This window comes from Podarcis cretensis, assembly GCF_951804945.1.
Source record: "Podarcis cretensis genome assembly, chromosome: 1".
In the NCBI taxonomy this organism is placed as follows: domain Eukaryota; kingdom Metazoa; phylum Chordata; class Lepidosauria; order Squamata; family Lacertidae; genus Podarcis; species Podarcis cretensis.
Genome location: NC_137170.1, coordinates 137259914 through 137278594, shown reverse-complemented (window position 1 = coordinate 137278594; position 18681 = coordinate 137259914). Strand labels below are relative to the sequence as shown.

The following is an 18681-nucleotide window of genomic DNA, read 5'->3' as shown; positions in this document are numbered from 1 at the left end:
ACGCACAAGGGCCAACCAACGAGCAAGAAATAGAAGAATTCATTAGAAAATACGGTTTACCAAAAATCTCAGAACAAAGTAAAAGGATCTTAAACGAGGAAATAACAGAACAAGAAATAGAGGGTGCCATTCAAAATATGAAATTGGGAAAATCACCAGGACCAGATGGCCTGACGGCCAAATACTACAAAATGCTGAAAGAATGGCTGATACAACCATTGAAGGAAGTTTGCAATGAAATTTTAAAGGGGAAAAAGGCACCTGAATCGTGGAAAGAGGCTTTCATCTCACTTATACCGAAAACAGAGACTGAGAAGAACCAAGTTAAAAACTACCGCCCTATATCTTTACTCAATGTGGATTACAAAATTTTTGCAGACATTTTGGCAAAAAGATTGAAAAGAGTGTTGGCAGATGAGATTCATAAGGACCAAACAGGCTTTCTCCCAGGTAGACATATGTCAGACAATGTGAGGAACATTATAGACATTTTGGAGCTGCTGGACGTTGACATTAATAGGAAAGCAGTTTTGATTTTTGTGGACGCGGAGAAAGCCTTTGACAACATTTGTTGGACTTTTATGAAAAAGAATCTCCAAGGGATGGGGGTAGGACAAGGTTTTGAAAACGGTATAGGTGCAATATACTCTCAACAAAAGGCCAAATTAATTGTAAATAACGTGGTAACAGAAGAAATACCTATAGAAAAAGGTACACGACAGGGCTGCCCAATATCCCCTTTGCTTTTTATATCGGTCCTGGAGGTTTTGTTAAACATGATTAGAAAGGACCAGTTGGTTAAAGGAGTTCAGGTCGGAGTTAGACATTATAAATTAAGAGCATTTGCAGATGACCTAGTATTGACTTTGCAACAGCCAGACACTAGTACTAAAAGAGTATTAGAATTAATTGAAACATTTGGTCGAGTAGCAGGTTTTAAATTGAACAGACAAAAAACGAAAGTGTTGGAAAAAAATTTAACAATGGAAGAAAGAGAGAGTTTTCAGAATGAAACAGGTTTGGAAATTACAAAAAGGGTAAAATACCTGGGGGTAAACTTAACATCCAAGAATGTGAATTTATTTAAGGATAATTATGAAAAATGTTGGTCAGAAGTTAAAAAGGATTTGGAAATATGGTCAAGGCTGAAACTTTCCTTGTTAGGCCGAATTGCTACCATTAAGATGAATGTATTGCCTAGAATGCTGTTTTTATTCCAGACGTTGCAGATTGTGGACAAGATGGACTGTTTCAAGAAGTGGCAGAAAGACATATCAAAATTTGTCTGGCAGGGCAAAAAGCCCAGAATTAAATTTAAGATTTTAACTGATGCAAAGGATAGAGGGGGGTTTGCCCTGCCGGACTTAAGACTTTATTATGAATCAGCAGCTTTCTGCTGGTTGAAACACTGGCTACTTCTTGAGAATACTGACATTTTGGATCTGGAAGGGTATGACAATAGTTTTGGTTGGCATGCATATTTATGGTATGACAAGGTAAAGGTGTATAAAAGTTTTAAAAACCATATTGTAAGGAAAGCATTGTATAACGTTTGGATTAGATACAAAGACTTGTTGGAAAGTAAAACCCCTAGGTGGGTGTCACCAATGGAAGCTAGGGAAGTAAAAAAGCTTAATATGGATTCTAAATGGCCAAAATATCATGAGATCATAGATTATGATGGGGAAAGGGTGAAACTTCAGAGTTATGAGAAACTAAAACCTAAGGTTCGAGATTGGTTGCATTACTATCAGATAAATGAGACGTTTAAACAGGACAGGAAAATAGGATTTCAGAAAGAGAAGTCAAAATTAGAAACAGAATTGTTGGAACCCAATACTAAGAATTTATCAAGAATGTATAACTTGCTGTTAAAATGGAATACACAGGATGAAACGGTGAAATCTGCTATGATTAAATGGGCACAAGATATAGGTCATGATATTATGTTTGCTGACTGGGAACAGTTATGGACCACCGGTATTAAATTTACTGCATGTAATGCTTTAAAAGAAAATATTATGAAAATGATCTACCGGTGGTACATGACCCCAGTCAAGCTAGCAAAAATTTATCATTTGCCTAATAATAAGTGTTGGAAATGTAATGAGACTGAAGGCACTTTCTACCACCTTTGGTGGACCTGCCCAAAGGTTAAAGCTTTCTGGGAAATGATCTATAATGAAATTAAGAAGGTCCTTAAGTGGACTTTTCCTAAGAAACCAGAGGCTTTCCTCTTGGGTATGGTGGGCCAAGTGGTGTTAAGGAAGGATAGGACTTTCTTTATGTATGCCACTACAGCAGCAAGAATTCTACTGGCAAAGTATTGGAAGACGCAAGAACTACCTACTCTGGAAGAATGGCAAACAAAGGTGATTGACTTTATGGGACTGGCTGAGATGACGGGCAGAATCCGGGACCAGGGGAAAGAGACAGTGGAAGAGGACTGGAAGAATTTCAAAATATATCTTAAAAATAACTGTAAAATTGAGGAATGTTAAGATGTCAGGGGGTAAGAAGTAAAGAATTGCAGCAGTAAACAAAAAAAAAAAACTTAAGAAATATTTACGAAAAGGAACTAAGACAATGGACTTAAGGGTTGCTAAAGAATTTTTAAACAAGGATGCAGGGATGGGGAGGTATGGGGAAGTCAAAGAAAAAAGGCTATGAACCGATGAGTATGAAGTTATATTGTGTTACACTGTTCTTTATTTTATGTGTGGAAAATTAATAAAAATTATTATAAAAAAAAAAAAAAACCAAGTGAAATAAACATGCAGCTACTCTCTGCTTAGTTTTGCAGGAGCTCTGTCTGTGCAACCAGGAACAGGTTTCCTTGGCAATCCCAACCCTGCTAAGGCTCTTTCAAATCTTCCAATATTGTGAAACCAGTAATTACCTCCTCCTTTTTCTGATTCCTTTTCCTCAGCAGACACCCTGCGGTGCTTTAAAAAACAGAATGTAGTATCAGAGCAGCTTGGTTAACAAATATCCTTTATTTTTTTTACTATTTGAATGCCCCCTTATGCAGAATTGGCAGATTTTGCCCCCTTTCTGCCCTAGTACAATTCACACATGCCATTTTGCTGATCTTGAAGATATTTGGCCCTATCTGCTCTTCCTCCACACCTCTCTTCCTCTCTTCCTCTGTGCAAATTGACTTCATTATCTTGATAAAACTCTGAGAGCAAAGTTCATGTTATATCCTTTCCCACAAACAATATATTCCTCTGCTTCATGAAATGCAGTTGATAATTTTTTTAGAGAATTAGAAATATTAAGGAAGCAGACAGAGACCATCACCTTCCTTGTAAAATGACAATGAGCTTTGTGGATATTTTGATGCACAGTTTGAGAAGCTGGTGTATCCATCTCCACCAGTGAGCTTGGAGTGCTGTGTGGGTGAGGCTTCAGAACAGTCTTCAGAACAAGACTGATAAACTGCATGAGACAACTGGAAATCTATATAGAAAAGAGCAACCTCTCACCATGGCAGAATTACCAGGAGTGAAATCCCACATTATGTACTTTAGCTGCATTTGTTGTCAGATGTTGTCAGTGGAGCCTTCTTGCCTCTAGCCTAGCCCTCACCGCTTTTCCTATTCCTGCTGGAGCCGCCTTTGGCTTGCCAGGCCTGCGGGCTCTCTTCCGGCCAACGCTGCCAATGACCGATCTTAAAAACTTGGGGTCGGTGAGATTCGGCAATCGCGGCACCTTGCGCCTGCTGGACCTCCTGAGCGGAGCGGGTCGTGTCTTGCTCCTCGTGAAGTAGGGTGAAATGTGAGGAGTGTTGCAAGCCGGTCCAGAGACAGAAGGTCTGGCCGAGATGGTAGAGCACGGCTTCTCTGTCTGGGGCTTCTTCCTAATCCAGTGGAACACCATTATCATGCGCCTCTTAGATGGGTTGGACATGCTGAAGAAGGTGCTGGAGGCCCAAAGACCAGGGTGACTTCAAAGCGGAGGACGCAGCAGGCAGTTCCCTATCAATGGTGCCAAATCCAAGCAAATGTTAGCTCCAGTCCTGTTAAATCGATCCAGCAATTCTGAACATTAAATAAGGGATTAATTCCTCAGGCAGTACGAAAAGACTTTCTGTGGCTTTTTAATAGCTGGGAGCTACCAACTACTGCCACTGTTGACAGCCTGTTGCCCCTTATATCTGCTTGAATGGGTTATGTCACAATGGTTCCTTCATCAGGTGTTTGTGAGCACGAAAATGCTGTTGGGAGTTTCAGCAATGAAGCCTCAGGCATAACACACTGTTTGAAAGTCTGAACATTTCCTCTTTTTTTATTTAACAAAATTTGTATACCACTTTTATAATTTATATACAAATTATTAGGAGAGTAAGATAAAAATATACTGTAGTTTATTCACTTCTAGGCTTGTTTACATACTTTATTCCTTCATACACTTCTATCCCACCTTTCCTCCACAGAGCATACACACTTCAGCCTCCACCTTCTCCATTTTATCCTGACAGCAATCTTGTGAGCTAGGGCCATAGCTCAGTGGTAGAACAACTGCTTAGCATGCAGAAGGCATCAGTTCAGTCCCCAGCATCTCCTGGTGGGACTGGGAGAGATCCTGCCTGAAATCTTGGAGGGCTGCTGCCAATCAGCGCAAACCAAGTATCTTCAGCCTTTGAAGACCCAGGACCTCCTTTGAATCATACATGCATTTGGGGACCCATTTCTTAATCTTTCCCCATATATTGGCAGGGTGGTAGCTCTCTTGTTGCAACCCACCTTGGATGGGGCTGCAGCATGTTAGTGGGTGCCAACCCACCAGCTGAAGACCAGTGGTGTAGACAATATGGAACTGAATGGACCAGTTTCATGTGTTTCTGTGTGTTGGGCTGAGAGAAAGAGAGGAACTGGTCCAAGGTCACCCAGTGGACTTCATGGCTGAGTTGGGATTTGAACCCTGCTTTGGCAGGTCCTAGTCTAACACATCCAAAATATCTGGAGCATTGGGAAATTTCCCAAGAGTGTCTTCCTACATACATCCCTTCCTCATCCCCTTTAAAAATGAAATAAAATTCTTTAGCATACTGAGTTTTCAGAATGAAATTTAAAATGTGGTACGCCAGCCTAGTTAACTTGGGGGGGGGGGGGAGTTCCTGGTCATTGTGCCAAGTGGGGCCGGTTAAGTTGTGGGTGAACATATCAGACGACACAGCAATTCTTCAAACAGCTCTTGTTTATTCACAGGCCAGGACAGAACTGAACTGAAGGGTTCAGTCAGCCTGCTTATATAGAGCTCCAGTACAACGTAACTGTAACAACTTTCTAAAACTATCCAATCACTGAACGTCACTTTCGATCCCTTATTTGCATAACGATCTACAGTATCCCCCTGCTGGCCCAGGGTGAGAACTTCAGTACATAACACAAATGGCTGCAGAAAGTGAATGCATGATGCCTACTACTGACTCCACCAAACATTTTGTGACATGCAGATGCCTGTGCTGGCTGCCAACATTAGAGGAATTGTGGAATTTGAACCCTTGGTCTGCTTGGATGTAATCTGAGAGTGAAGAACTGACACAACTAAACTACTGAGTCACAATAGCTATTCAATCAAAGTTTTGGGTTGTGTTTGTATGCTTTAAAATACTTTATTGCCCTGAGCTGCGACAGGATAGATAATAAGTTAGTTAACATAGAGCCTAACAGAACAATTGTGTGTTTGTTTGTTTGTTTGTGTGTGTGTGTGTGTGTGTATACCCACTTACCTGGAAAGTATGTGTCACATACACACACACACACACTTTCCAGGTAAGTGAGTATAGGAGTGCAGCCTTCAAATCATTGCGTGGTATGAAACTACATTTTACTCAGAGTAGGCACAGTGAAATTAAAGGCCCTAACTGTTAGGAATGTGGCTCACCAGAGCGCAGGGGAAGAGTCAGACTTAGAAACTGAGCTAAGTGAAAGAGGGACTGACTCTGTAAATGAGAGCTGGCTGGCAGAGCTAAGAAAGGGCAGTTTGACCCCCCCCTTCCCAAAGAAGACACTGTTAGCTCTCAAGAAGCAGGAGAGTTAGAAGGCAACCAGAGAGTTGCTAGGCAATCAGTAGATAAGCAGAGGACTGAGACTGTGTCAAGTGAAAGTGAGGAGGGCGAAGGCCAGCCTCTCAGTCCCCGTTCTAGGAGACTGGATAAGATCAGAGGGCAACAGAAGGGCAAAAGGGGAAAGGTGGGAGTTTGGCGTCCTTCCTGCTGTGGGAGGGGTGACGATTCAGACTGACCAACTATCATCAATGCGAGGAGGCGAGAAGCCGTGCTCTGGATGTGTTTTGTTGAAAATAAACGTACACAAAACAGCTGGAGAGTCATTACTTCTTATCGGGGCTTACTTGCCTGCCAGAGATCATTACACTAACTTAGTCATGTTCATAAAAATCAGTGGGTCCACTCTGAGTAAGACTTAGTTAACTTCCACCCATTTGCAATTGTGAAAATGTGAGTGCAGGCTACCTGTTTTCTCCCCATTAAGCACTTGCTGTCAAATAGACAAGAGTGAACATTGTGCCGAGTCATAGGAGCTGCACATTGTAACTAGAAAAAGCACAAGTGCCAGTCAGTGCTATCAATCACAGAGGTGCCTCTGGCCAGCGAGACAGAGTAAAGAAAAAAAGAGAGAAATAATCTCTCAGCTGATTTATGGGGAAAGGAGCCGAATGAAGAGAGCTTTCCCATTCATTACTCAGATGTCCCGAGGGAAAGTTTTAACTTAATGTAAAGTCATGCATTTCTCTTGCATGCATTCAGAAGGTGATTCAAGGTGATTAAAAAAAGGAAGGAATTAAATGCATTTAGGAAGGTCGTCACACTGGGGCTTTGATTTGGCTTGTCCATATTATTAGCATTTTATATTTATTGTTATTTTAATAAAGCTGTTGAGGCTAATTGACTTTTAGGAGAAGTATCTTTCTGGACGAGAATTTGTATTCATGTTTTGCCTCCTTCCTCAGCTTGCAATGTCTCATTTCTCTCACAGTGTCTGTGACCACTTTGAATGTATTTGTTGGTATATAATTGTATGAACGCTACTCCAACCCCCAACTGGCAGGATGCTTTATCCAGTTCATCAGAAGAATCAAGTGACATGGCTTTCACTTAACTTTATTCACTTTAGATGTTAAATGCAGGATGGCTTCCTCTTGGGGGGATTCCCCCCCCCCCCAGCTACGGGAGGCTAGCCTGACATTCTATTACCTTTCTGTGTATCAGAAAGGTTGAGAGAAGCATCTCAAGATGTCGCCCCCCATCCCATCTGTAGATTGGAATGGTATAGCCCAGGAAAAGCTTTCCTGCTTAATTTCGGTGTTAAAGTGTGAAAAGGACAAAAAACTTGGGGTACACTACTTAAAGTGTTTGTCAACTTCGCTATAGTCTAGCCCTGAGGATTTTGGATCAGTCAGAAAACAAGAGGCTTCGGCCCAGTAATGAAGAAGCAAATCAGTGGCCAATAGGCCTGATCTTTATTTGTTGCACCAAATGTCCCAACCTCTAAGGCAAGCAAAGAAGCAGCAGCCCAGAACAAAGGTTACATGAAGTTTTATAAGTTCCCATAATTTCCCATAATACATTTCCAACAGTGTCATCAAAACCTCACAGATATGTCACAGAAGAGGAGTGGTGTCAGGAAGAAAATCCAGACATGCCCTTGTCAATCGCACGTCCCCACACCTGTCTCACACTGGCTAAGAAAGTATTTACATATCCCTTTGTCGTTAAAACACGGCTGGCACAGTTTACTTGTTCAGGCTGGGTTGCATTCCACTCTGGAGATGACTTTTCCTGCCTGGGGCTTTGTGATTCTGATAACACAGAGGTCGGCAACCTAAGGCCCATGGGCCACAAGCAGCCCATGGGGGTTGTTTAACCGACCCACGAGCCACCCACGAACCAAGCCGCCCGCTCAGTGAGTCCAGGAAATTAGGTCCTGCTATCCTTGGGGCTACACATGCTTGGAATAGTCAGCTGGTTCATAACAGAGTTGCTACTGGGTTGTTGGCAGGGGGTGACCATTCTGAGCAGAATGTAGCCGAGCTATATTCTGAAGGTATAGAAGCTATACCTTCTATACCTTCTCCGAAAGCCCTTCTCTGGAGGATCTCCCACCTGTCGCTATCAGGGAGAAGGCCTTCTTCTGTAGTTGCAACATGAGTGTGGAAAACCACCTTAAAGGAGATCTACTTAATGCCTTCTTCTTTTTTACTCTTTGGTGCTGGGCAAAATCTTCCTTGTTTCTCCAGGTTTTTGGAGCAAAATTAGATTGTCTATTTGTGTGTGTGTGTGATTGAACTGCTGCTTTAATTGCTTTGTTTTTATACTGTGACATGTTTTAGTCTGATTGCTGGAATTTTGCTATTTTTAGTATTTTTATTGCACTTTATTATTTGTTAGCTATCCTCACTGTTAGCTGCAAAACAATGGTGTACAAAAGAAGAATAAAATAAATAATCCAAGGGGAAATGGCAAGATTCCAGCTAATCTCTATGAAATTACGGCCTGGTATTCCTTGTCTTACATGCTTGACTCTTCTCTAAATTGGGGGTGGTCCTACCTTCTACAAACCCAAGCTCAAACCTTCATATGCTACTAGTTGTTTGGCAGTTTTTCTAACTGAAGTTTTTCTCTTTGTATGTCAACTGGTTTCAGTTTTTTTCAAAAAGCCATGCTTAAAACTGGACTTCATCACAATGACTTTCAAACACAAATTAAGAACAAATGGTAAACCAAACATAATGCGAGTCACAAAGGAAACAAGAGGTTCTCAAGGATTTTAACACATTTTTCTGGTCAAGGCCATGCTTTTGTAATTCTGGTCATGGTCACAGACTTCATTTTTTCAGTTTGTTTAAGTCTTTTGAAGTTCATTATCCCTGTTCAGCTAACTTCACTTTGCTGATCTCAATCAGTTCATGATCATTAATTTAAGCTTTCTTCTGCCACTATATAATTCTCAGCTATTTCCTGCTTGCTGGATAGAATGTGGTCTCAAATGCTCCATCTTTGAAACTTCTAATTTCTGAAAGAGAAATTATTTCCCTGTGCTGACTTTATATTCTAATGTTCTGACACCATAGGTGCCAACTCCCTATGGCCCTGGATGCCCAAAATTCCCCATGAAGGGGCTGGGCGCCCACAAATTTTGGTGCCAGGGCCATGCATGGCACCCACAGCCCCAGGCACCCACAGTCGCGGGATAAATTGGCATTTGTGTCTGATACATAGATTATTTAGTGACATTCTTGTTCCAAGCTAGAAAATGCCTTTCCCTTTGTTGTGGTCAACCATTTAGCAACTTTGATTCAAGTCTAGTGAGTCTGATATTTCCCTGAACATTCTAGCTGCTTATCCTCCAAAAGCAGTAGTTAAAACAGGGATACTGTCTCACTACATTTTCTGTAAACCACATTAAGAGATCAAGTCATACTGTATGTTAAACATACTCTTTGGGTTTCATACTTAAAGGAACCATGCAGATTACAATTCCCACTTCACCTATAAATCAGCGGCAGGAAACAGCAAAGAGCATGATCGGGATCTTTGCAGATACCATAGGAAATCTATTTGGTAATATTAATTGGTGTGCGTTGTTACTAGTCTGGTATGTTCAGTGGCAGAATCTTTCATTGGGATTTCTTGTTACTCTTGTACTACTCCAGCACAAGGGAAGGGTTTTAGAGCAATTGATTTGTATGTGTAAGGTCTCATACTCAATCTCCAGCATCTCCAGGTATGTACTGGGAAAGACTCCCGTGAGTCATTGTAGACAATATTGATCTAGCATGGCCAATGGACAGGAAAGGTGGGAGTTGTAGCCCCTCAAAAAACATTCTTATTTATTTATATCTATGCATTTCCAGTTTTTATTTTACATACATTTATAATCTTACCATCTTCCCAAGCAGACTTCCCATCCTATCCTTCAGTGACATCCTGAGTTGGCTGCATCTCCGTCAGTTTCTCCACTCCATTTCGTCCCTTCACTTCCCTTGTTTTGTCAACTGCTCTCCAAAGGTTTGTCCCTACTTGAAGATTATATTTACAGTAATGCCATATCTTTTTAAGTATTCTCCAAGACATTACCACTCACTCCTTATCTTCCTCTCTAGCCAATTCCTTATTTTAAAAAGGTAAAGGTACCCCTGCCCGTACGGGCCAGTCTTGACAGACTCTGGGGTTGTGCGGCCATCTCACTTAAGAGGCCAGGGGCCAGCGCTCTCCGGAGACACTTCCGGGTCACGTGGCCAGCGTGACATCGCTGCTCTGGCGAGCCAGAGCCGCACACGGAAACGCCGTTTACCTTCCCGCTGGTAAGCGGTCCCTATTTATCTACTTGCACCCGGAGGTGCTTTCGAACTGCTAGGTTGGCAGGCGCTGGGACCGAGCAGCGGGAGCGCACCCCGCCGCAGGGATTCGAACCGCCGACCTTTCGATCGACAAGTCCTAGGCGCTGAGGCTTTAACCCACAGCGCCACCTGCGTCCCTCTATCCTGAACTTTAGATTTATATTAATAAAATCTTGGGGAGATGAATATTCTCCCCATAAAAGGTAAAGGTAAAGGTACCCCTGCCCGTACGGGCCAGTCTTGACAGACTCTGGGGTTGTGCGCCCATCTCACTTAAGAGGCCAGGGGCCAGCGCTGTCCGGAGACACTTCCGGGTCACGTGGCCAGCGTGCTTTTACCCACAGCGCCACCCGTCTGCAAATTCTATTAATTTATGCAACCATTGGTCTTTTGTCAGGATAACCTTTTCTTTCCAGTTTCTTGCATAAACTGCTATTGTGGCTGCTGTTGCATTGTAAAAATAAATTGTGTCCTTTCCTTTCTTTTCTCCTTTCCTATTAAAGCTAGAAGAAAGCCTTCTGGGTTGTTTTTTTTTGGGATGTGCGGAACATTTTTTTTAATTCCTCATATACCATCTTCCTTTTTTTTTTTTTGGCATGTTTACATAGCCACCACATATGTATTAAAAAGCCTTCCATTTCTAAACACTTCCAACACAGTGTAGCCCCACCAATCAATGGAGGGCGCCATGTTGGCTACTCCCAGTGTGGACCGTAGGGAGCTAAATGGGCCACTGCTCTGACTTGGTATAAGGCAGCATCTTCTGCTTCCTATGTTTCTATTCAGACACCTGTTCTTTCTGTTCAATGATTAAGCACAGAATGTTCCCTGAAGTTGTCTAATTCAACACAACAAACAACAACAAACACCTCGGAGCTGTACCTCTTGGGCTATTGAGTTCTACGTTTATTTCATATTCTGCTTGTAAGTCCTGAAGCTACAGCCCATCAGCTTCATTGTGAACCTAAGTTCTAGTCTTCTTGTTGTTGTTTAGTCGTTTAGTCGTGTCCGCTTCTTCGTGACCCCCTGGACCAGAGCACGCAAGGCACTCCTGTCTTCCACTGCCTCCTGCAGTTTGCTCAAACTCATGCTGGTAGCTTCGAGAACACTGTCCCACCATCTCGTCCTCCGTCGTCCCCTTCTCCTTGCGCCCTCCATCTTTCCCAACATCAGGGTCTTTTCCAGGGAGTCTTCTCTTCTCATGAGGTGGCCAAAGTTCTAGTCTTAGGAAAGGGTGAAACTCTTTCTCTCCAAACCAATTATGTTATAAACCTCATTCATGTCTGCCTTTCTTCTAAACTGAAAGTCACAGCCTTTCCTGTGTTGCAATGTTCTGCCATGCTAAGAATGTTTTAATATTAATTTAATTGTTTCCAAAGCTGGTCCACTCTCCAGTGCTGGAGTGCCTGGCCATCTAACATCCCCCCCCCCCCCCCCGCAGCTGACAGCATTACTGTTATTCCTACTGTTATTTACTTTTACTTGTTTGATAACAGTGTCATTGGATGCAGACTCAGTTAAAGGTCATGGTGCAGTTGGGTAAATATTCATTTATAATCTGGATAAGCAATTTACTTGGCAAATGCGCTTGATGTTGCCACCACCACAACTTCTTTATCACCTGCAAGATGTCTTTAACATCTCCCAGATTTTCTTTTTATTTTACTTACTGGCAAGAATTCAGCAAATGCGCACGCACATCTGTAAAATGTTTGTGTGATCTTCTTTTTGAATGCTTGACAAATTAAGTCCTGTGAAAACTGATAATGCAGTGCAATGAATGACATTTTAATAATCACAGAAAATAAGCCTGATGTTAAGTAGAATGTTTAGCGGCATCTTCTCCCTGGTTATTAAACATCTATTTAAGTAGCCGAATTATACATCTGTCAACAATGTTTAGAACAAGAATAAAACTTTCTTCCATGGCAAAAGGTTATTTGAAACAAAATACACAGTATAATAAGTAGGTTTAGTTTTGAAGGTTTGGGGACAGCCTCTCTTATTCACTGCTCTGTGCTCCTTGGCAGCAGTGCCCATGGCAACGCTCCCTGGTACAAGGAAGATTGCAACAATACTGCAGCTGTTCCTATCATAAGAAAGAGGGGAACTGAATCACTAGTGCATGGCTTTCTCAAGGCTGCCATTCTCTCTGAGCAAGGCTCAGGAGTGTCACTGGCAAGCACCCAATCCGGATGGAGTAAGAGACACTTCGTCCACAAAAGTAACTGAATGAGTGCAGCGCCATGACTGACTGACTGACTGATTGCAGATCTACAAACCTTTGGCTTCCTCAGAAGTGTTCCTGTGTGACTGAATTCCCGTGGGCTGGGGTTGAATGAATAGAACTGGATGCTTTAATTTTTACTGTCAGGAGAAATGGTAATGTGAATGTGGAGGAGGAATATTAATTATGCTTGGCAGACCTTCTTCAAACTTTAAAAAAAAATCTCAACTGCACACGCACAAAACAGCACAAAGAAGGAGTCTAAGGAGCTGATAAGTGGTGGAAGCTTTTGTACTGCAGACTTGTAGAAAACAGGTGGGTAAAGGAGAATTATTTGTCATTCTCAGTTTATCAGTTTCATAATTTTATTTTTGCTTAAAAAAAGCCACAGAATTTAAATATATAGTTTTTAAAAACATTTGAAAGACTATAACATGGATTAAAAAATAAAATATAATACCATAAAACCCTTCCTTCCTGTCATCTGCCCTTTCTCTGTCTGGTCAAGTAAACCAGTTCTTTACATTAGGAAGATGCAAAGTCTGGGGCAGGAGCTGACTTCTTCCTGAAGAGAGCTGCAAACTGGGGAATCCAAGAGTACCCTTCAGCCTGGCCTATTCACATATGGTTGATAGAATGCCAGGGTGTATGGGGTGTTAGCGGAGGGGTAGTACCTCTGGTGGGGGACACATCATGCTCCTTCTGGTCTAGTTTGTCTACCTTTGGTCCCCACCCTGCACTCAGCTCTTAACTGTGGCTCCTAGAGCTGTCAGCATGCAACAGGAGCCACACCCCAAGGAACGGTTTCGACTGGCTGGCTAAACCAGGTGAGGGTAGCTGATGGGTCTCAAACCCTTGGTGAGTTTGGGACTTCCCCTGCAGGTGAAGACAAGGCTCTGGTGGATTGTGCAGATGAGAACAACAGTGGGTCCAATGGTCAAGAAGACGATTTCTGCATGTGCTGTAGAGAGACACGAGGGGCAGATAGGGCTTGTCAACTAGGTAGCCCATCTAGGAGAAGGAAAACTCTGATCCTAAACCTCCACTGCCTTGTGAGATACCTTTGGGAGAAGAGAAGGCTAAGGAGTAAACCCTGTACAAATCCAGAGTAGATGTCCTAAGGCAGTTGGATGGTGCCTTGTGCCCCTTGTACGCCTCCTCCCACCAAGCTGGTGCCAAACGTCTTGCTCTCTCTTTGGGCCACATCAGCAAGGCTGAGGGCAGGGTCATCTGGGCAGCTGAGGACCTCCACACACACTGCCCAGGCTTGCACCCTGCGGAGGCCACTTTGGTGCTGCTAACGCAGCAGTTTGACTTCACCCGTGGAGGAGCAACCCACTGTCTCTTGAGACAGATGGATGACGGCGGCAGCAGCAACTGATCAAAAGCCATTCCCAGAGGGACAGAAGAGGCAGTGTGTGCAAAGGCTATTTAAGTGTCAGCTGGACAGCTATTAGCAGGGACTGTCATTTTGGACTTTAACTGCTGGTCCTCCTATTCCTACTGCTTGCAAGGAAAGACCAGCCAAATCTGGTCAGCCAGCTAGCCAAGGGACCATTAGCATCTTGGACATCCCATCCTCCACAGCCTGAAATACCCACTGCAAGGTATGCTTCTTGGTATGCAGAGATAACACTCAGTGCCAATACAGACTGCATCAGTGCAGTGTAGGCAGTTTGAGCAGCTGGGAGCAAATAGCCACTTATGCATCATCAGAAAAGAGGGAAAAAGACTGCACAAATCTGCATGTGCTGATTTAATATATATAGATAGAAATATTGAAAAATCACTTTAATAGAATTACAATATATCTCACCATAGAGGAAGAACTGTGACCGGGTGAACTGTAGGCTTGTTCTGCTGTCTGGATGCTACCAATAGGTTTATTCTCTTTAACCAGACTTGGACTAAACAAGCCTTCAAACAGAGGACAGCCCTGTGTAAAGCAGGGAGCAGAGCCAAGACACAAGGAAGAGGCAGTCTGGACTTACTGTAACATCTGGCCCTTCGCTACCGCCACCACTATGGAAGAACCCCATTTACTGATTTTAATGCTTTGTTTTGTTGCGTCTCTGAGGGTGTTGCATTTATCACTGTGATGTATATTATGGGATGGTTTGTAGCCACTCCACTCCTCACTCTTAGGTCTATCAGTTCCAGTATTCTGCTTCCTATTCTGGCCTCTGAGAAGCCTTCCAGCTAATTAAAAATGTGCTAACCCTCTCCAATTCTTATTGAACATTATTCATTTGTTTATTTTATTTATATGCCACCTTTATCTTCCAAGGATCTCAAGTGGTGTACATGGTTCTCCTCCTCCTCGTTTCATCCTCACATCAACCCTGTGAGGTAGGTTAGGCTAAGACAGGGGTAGTCTACCTTTTTATACCTACCACCTACTAATGCATCTTTCTTGATGGTAAAGTTTCCTTACCGCCCACCTGTGCTCGATGGAAGGAGGATTCAGCTTGTGCTGTAGAACCCCCCTGCCGCCCACCTAGAATCCTGAAACGCCCACGATAGGGACCAGGAGGACAACCCCTGGGCTAAGAGATGGTGACTGGTTCAAGGTCACCCAGTGAGCTTCGTGGCTAAGTGGGGATTTAAATCCTGCTCTGTCAGGTCCTAGTCCAACATTCTACACCACACTGACTTTACTATATGAGCAGTAAACTGCTTCAGAACGTGGAGATGTCATGTAACTATGCATTTTAACTTTAATTGTAAGTCACTTCCATTGGATTGAAAAATGGTGTCTAAATACTATAAAAATGGCCATCATGCCAATTCCCCCTTTGATGTATATATTCAAGTAGGGATTTCTTCATTCAGGGTTTAGCAGTCACCTCTTTTACTGAGGTAGGAAACTTGAAGACCAAGTGCCTGCATGTTTGCTAAGAATTTTCCTGTGTTCCCTAGAGCTTACTCCCAGGTAGGCATGCCTAGGATGGCAGCCACTGTACTTTTGGTGGAACCAGAATATCCTCTTTTTTAGCAGATTCTTAAATTATCCTTGTGGCAGTACTTCTTGAAGTGAAAATAGTATTCTACTCACTGGCAGACCTGCTACCATGCTTTGGTGCAGGGATGCCAACTTGCCCACCACATGGGGGTGCATCACGTGACACGTCATGGGATGTCATGGGATGCATCCTGCCCCCGTGATGCCAATACTCGCACACTGAGCTGGGCTCCATCCTCGGCCTCCTTCTCCCCATGGCATGTGCCTGGTAAGGGCAGGACCCATGGAGGGCGATCTTTGCCCTTACTCATCCCAGCCCCCTCCCAGCTCCTGGGCTCCCACGCAGGGGCTGCGGCATGTGGCAGGGGTGGGGGATGTCGGCCCCTTGTGCCCCATATATTTGGTGCCCCTGCTTTGGTATAATACCAAAAGAGTCATTTGAGGAGATACCAAAAATTCTTCTCAGGTTGAAGGTTATTTTGACAAGTAGCTGTGAAAGTTGGTTGGCTGAAGGGAGTCATCTTCCTTCATTTTAGCAGATTCTCCCAAAATACCATGGTGGAGTACTGAAGAATAAACAAGGTGTGGATTGCAGCCAAAGCCCAACTCTGCACAGAATACCAGGGGAGACAACAAAACCAGCTGGTGAACATACAGGAAATTTAGGACCGTTTCAAAGGCAATACATAAAAACACACATATACTCAATAGTCAATAATATAATGACAGGACTGTAGATTTCTAAATAACATACAAATTTCAGAGGCTGTTAAATTAATGGCATAGAGCTAAGACTTCAGATACAAGCATTTCTGTGAAATTTATTTTCATGAGCTTCTATAGTCTACAGCCTCTTCATTCAGTTTTGAATAATGGTTCAATTGAGCTGTAAAAGCTTCTAAAGTTGGAAACTTCTGACAAGTTAATTTCAGCCACACAGGGTAAAAATCCTCCTCCACCTCCCAGCCAGATAAAAGCTTCCATATCATGAATGTAGCAGTCATTCTAAGGAATTTAGAAAACAACAAAAATGACGTCAACCCTATCTTGCCAGGAAAAGAAAAACACATATAGTGGTATGCTTTAGGGAGAAAGTAGATTACACTAAAACACTGCTATTCCAAAGAATAAAGAGAAATACAAACCTGATGTGTAGCAGCGGTGGCGGGGGGGGGGGTAAAGTGGAATGCCTTATAGAGAGAATAGAATCATAGAATTTTAGAGTTTGGAAGGGACCCAAGGGTCATCTAGTCCAACCCCCTGCTATGAAGGAATCTCAGCTAAAGCATCCATGACAGATGGCCATCCAACCTCTGCTTTAAAATCTCCAAGGAAGGAGAGTCCACAACCTCCCGAGGGAGACTGTTCCACTGTCGAACAGCTCTTACTGTCGGAAAGTATTTTTGCATGTCTAGTTGGAATCTCCTTTCTTGCAACAACTTGAAGTCATTGGTTTGAGTCCTACCCCCCCCCCCCGCCCCGGAGCAGGAGAAACAAGCATGCTACCTCCTCCGTGTGCTATCCCTTCTCCTCTCAGTCTCCTCTTTTCCAGGGTGAGCATACCCAGCTCCTTCATGTGCTCCTCATAAGGCTTAGTTTCCAAAGCAGTGATCATCTTGATTGCCCTCCTCTGCACACGTTCCAGCTTGTCAACATCCTTCTTCAATTCTGGTGCCCAGAATTGGACACAGTATTCCAGGTGTGGGTGTGTGACCAAGGCAGAAGAGAGTGGGACTATTACTTCCCTTTGATCTGGACACTAGACTTCTGTTCATGCAGCCTAGAATAGCATTAGCTTTTTTTGCTACTGCATCACACTGTTGACTCATGTTAAGCTTGTGGTCCACCAAGACCTCTAGATCCTTTTCACATGTACTGCTAGGAAGCCAGGTGTCCCCCACCCTATATTTGTGCGTCTGGTTCCTCCTGCCTAAGTGGAGAACCTTAAATTTATCCCTACTGGAATTCATTTTGTTATCTTGAATTGCATGAATTGAACTAAATAATAACCTACTAAGCTTTTGTAGTCATCATGTAGTGGGACCCACTACAAATAGCCAGTGAAGACCTGTCCCTCACTCCTGTTTTAGATTGTGAGCCTTAGGACAGGGACTCCCTTAGTACTGATTTTTGTAAGTGACTCAGAGAGCCTCTTTGACTAAAGGGTGGCTTGTAAACTAATTAATTAATTAATTAATTAATTAATTAATATTATGTACTGCTATGATCTGCGCATTGTGAAATGTAAGGTACCAACATATTGTTTGTCGAAATCCTCCATTTGACAACCTGGTATAACTACTGAAGGCAAAGTAAGCCAATTTGTCTGTGCAAACCAAGCAGGGATGCATTGCCAACCATTGCCTCAAAATTCAGAAAATAAACTAGAGGAGATTATTATGTGCTGTTTTAAAAAAGCAAAAACAGTACATTTAAGAGAAATTCTAAAGTTGTTTAGAATTTGTTAAAATCATCTAACAAAAGATTTAGTAATATATAATGGACAATATAGAGGAGATTTAGCTCTGTTAGATCTGACTAGAGCCAGACTATCAGTCAAAGAAAGAAGTAATGATTTGGTAGCACTGCAAAATTTGTGAAGAGTGCCTTCTAACAGATGTCCCTTTCTTTGAACATTTTCAGAACTCTTCGCTATGGAAATGATCTGAATACTATAACTAACAATCAGTTAAGAAAAGCTGTGAAGTTCTGAGCAATTAAAGTTTGTGAGTTTAATTATTGCTATGACAGTATGTAAATTTATGGGCTATGCATTTCCCTAAAAATATTAATACCAACAATTTAAAAAGTGCTTAAATACATCATAAGCAGCTAGGGAAGTGGTTGGTTCTTTGGACAGCAGTGGAGTTAAAGGTGTAATAAAGGAAGCAAGGGTGATTTTGCAGAAGCTGATTTAATCATTTCTGTTTATTTTTACTGTGGGAGGTGGAACATAGATACTGGTGCCTGGAGTGACATTATCAGAAACAGAATCTGAAGAAATGAGACAAATAAGAGGAACAAGAAACAAAGTTCTGGGCAGTTTGGCAAAAAGATTAGAACTGGGAAGAGGTTAACATAATACTGTTTTTAAAAAACTGGATCAGGTGTGTGAATTGAGAAA

General features: G+C 42.6%; 3 long non-coding RNA genes across 3 annotated transcripts; 2 read left to right on the top strand and 1 right to left on the bottom strand.

Annotated features, from left to right (window-relative positions):
- The first annotated feature begins 3614 nt into the window (after positions 1–3614).
- Positions 3615–6329, top strand: LOC307224345. The gene is made up of 2 exons (XR_013842474.1): positions 3615–4514; positions 4549–6329. It is a non-coding gene; the product is annotated as an uncharacterized lncRNA (long non-coding RNA).
- Positions 6330–10770: 4441 nt separating this feature from the next.
- LOC307220586 lies at positions 10771–13475 on the top strand. Its single transcript, XR_013840956.1, has 3 exons — positions 10771–11350; positions 11597–12121; positions 13340–13475. It is a non-coding gene; the product is annotated as an uncharacterized lncRNA (long non-coding RNA).
- Positions 12128–17385, bottom strand: LOC307220327. The gene is made up of 3 exons (XR_013840836.1): positions 15984–17385; positions 14412–14531; positions 12128–13556 (listed from the first exon to the last, which is right to left on the bottom strand). It is a non-coding gene; the product is annotated as an uncharacterized lncRNA (long non-coding RNA).
- Between the last annotated feature and the right edge of the window lie 1296 nt (positions 17386–18681).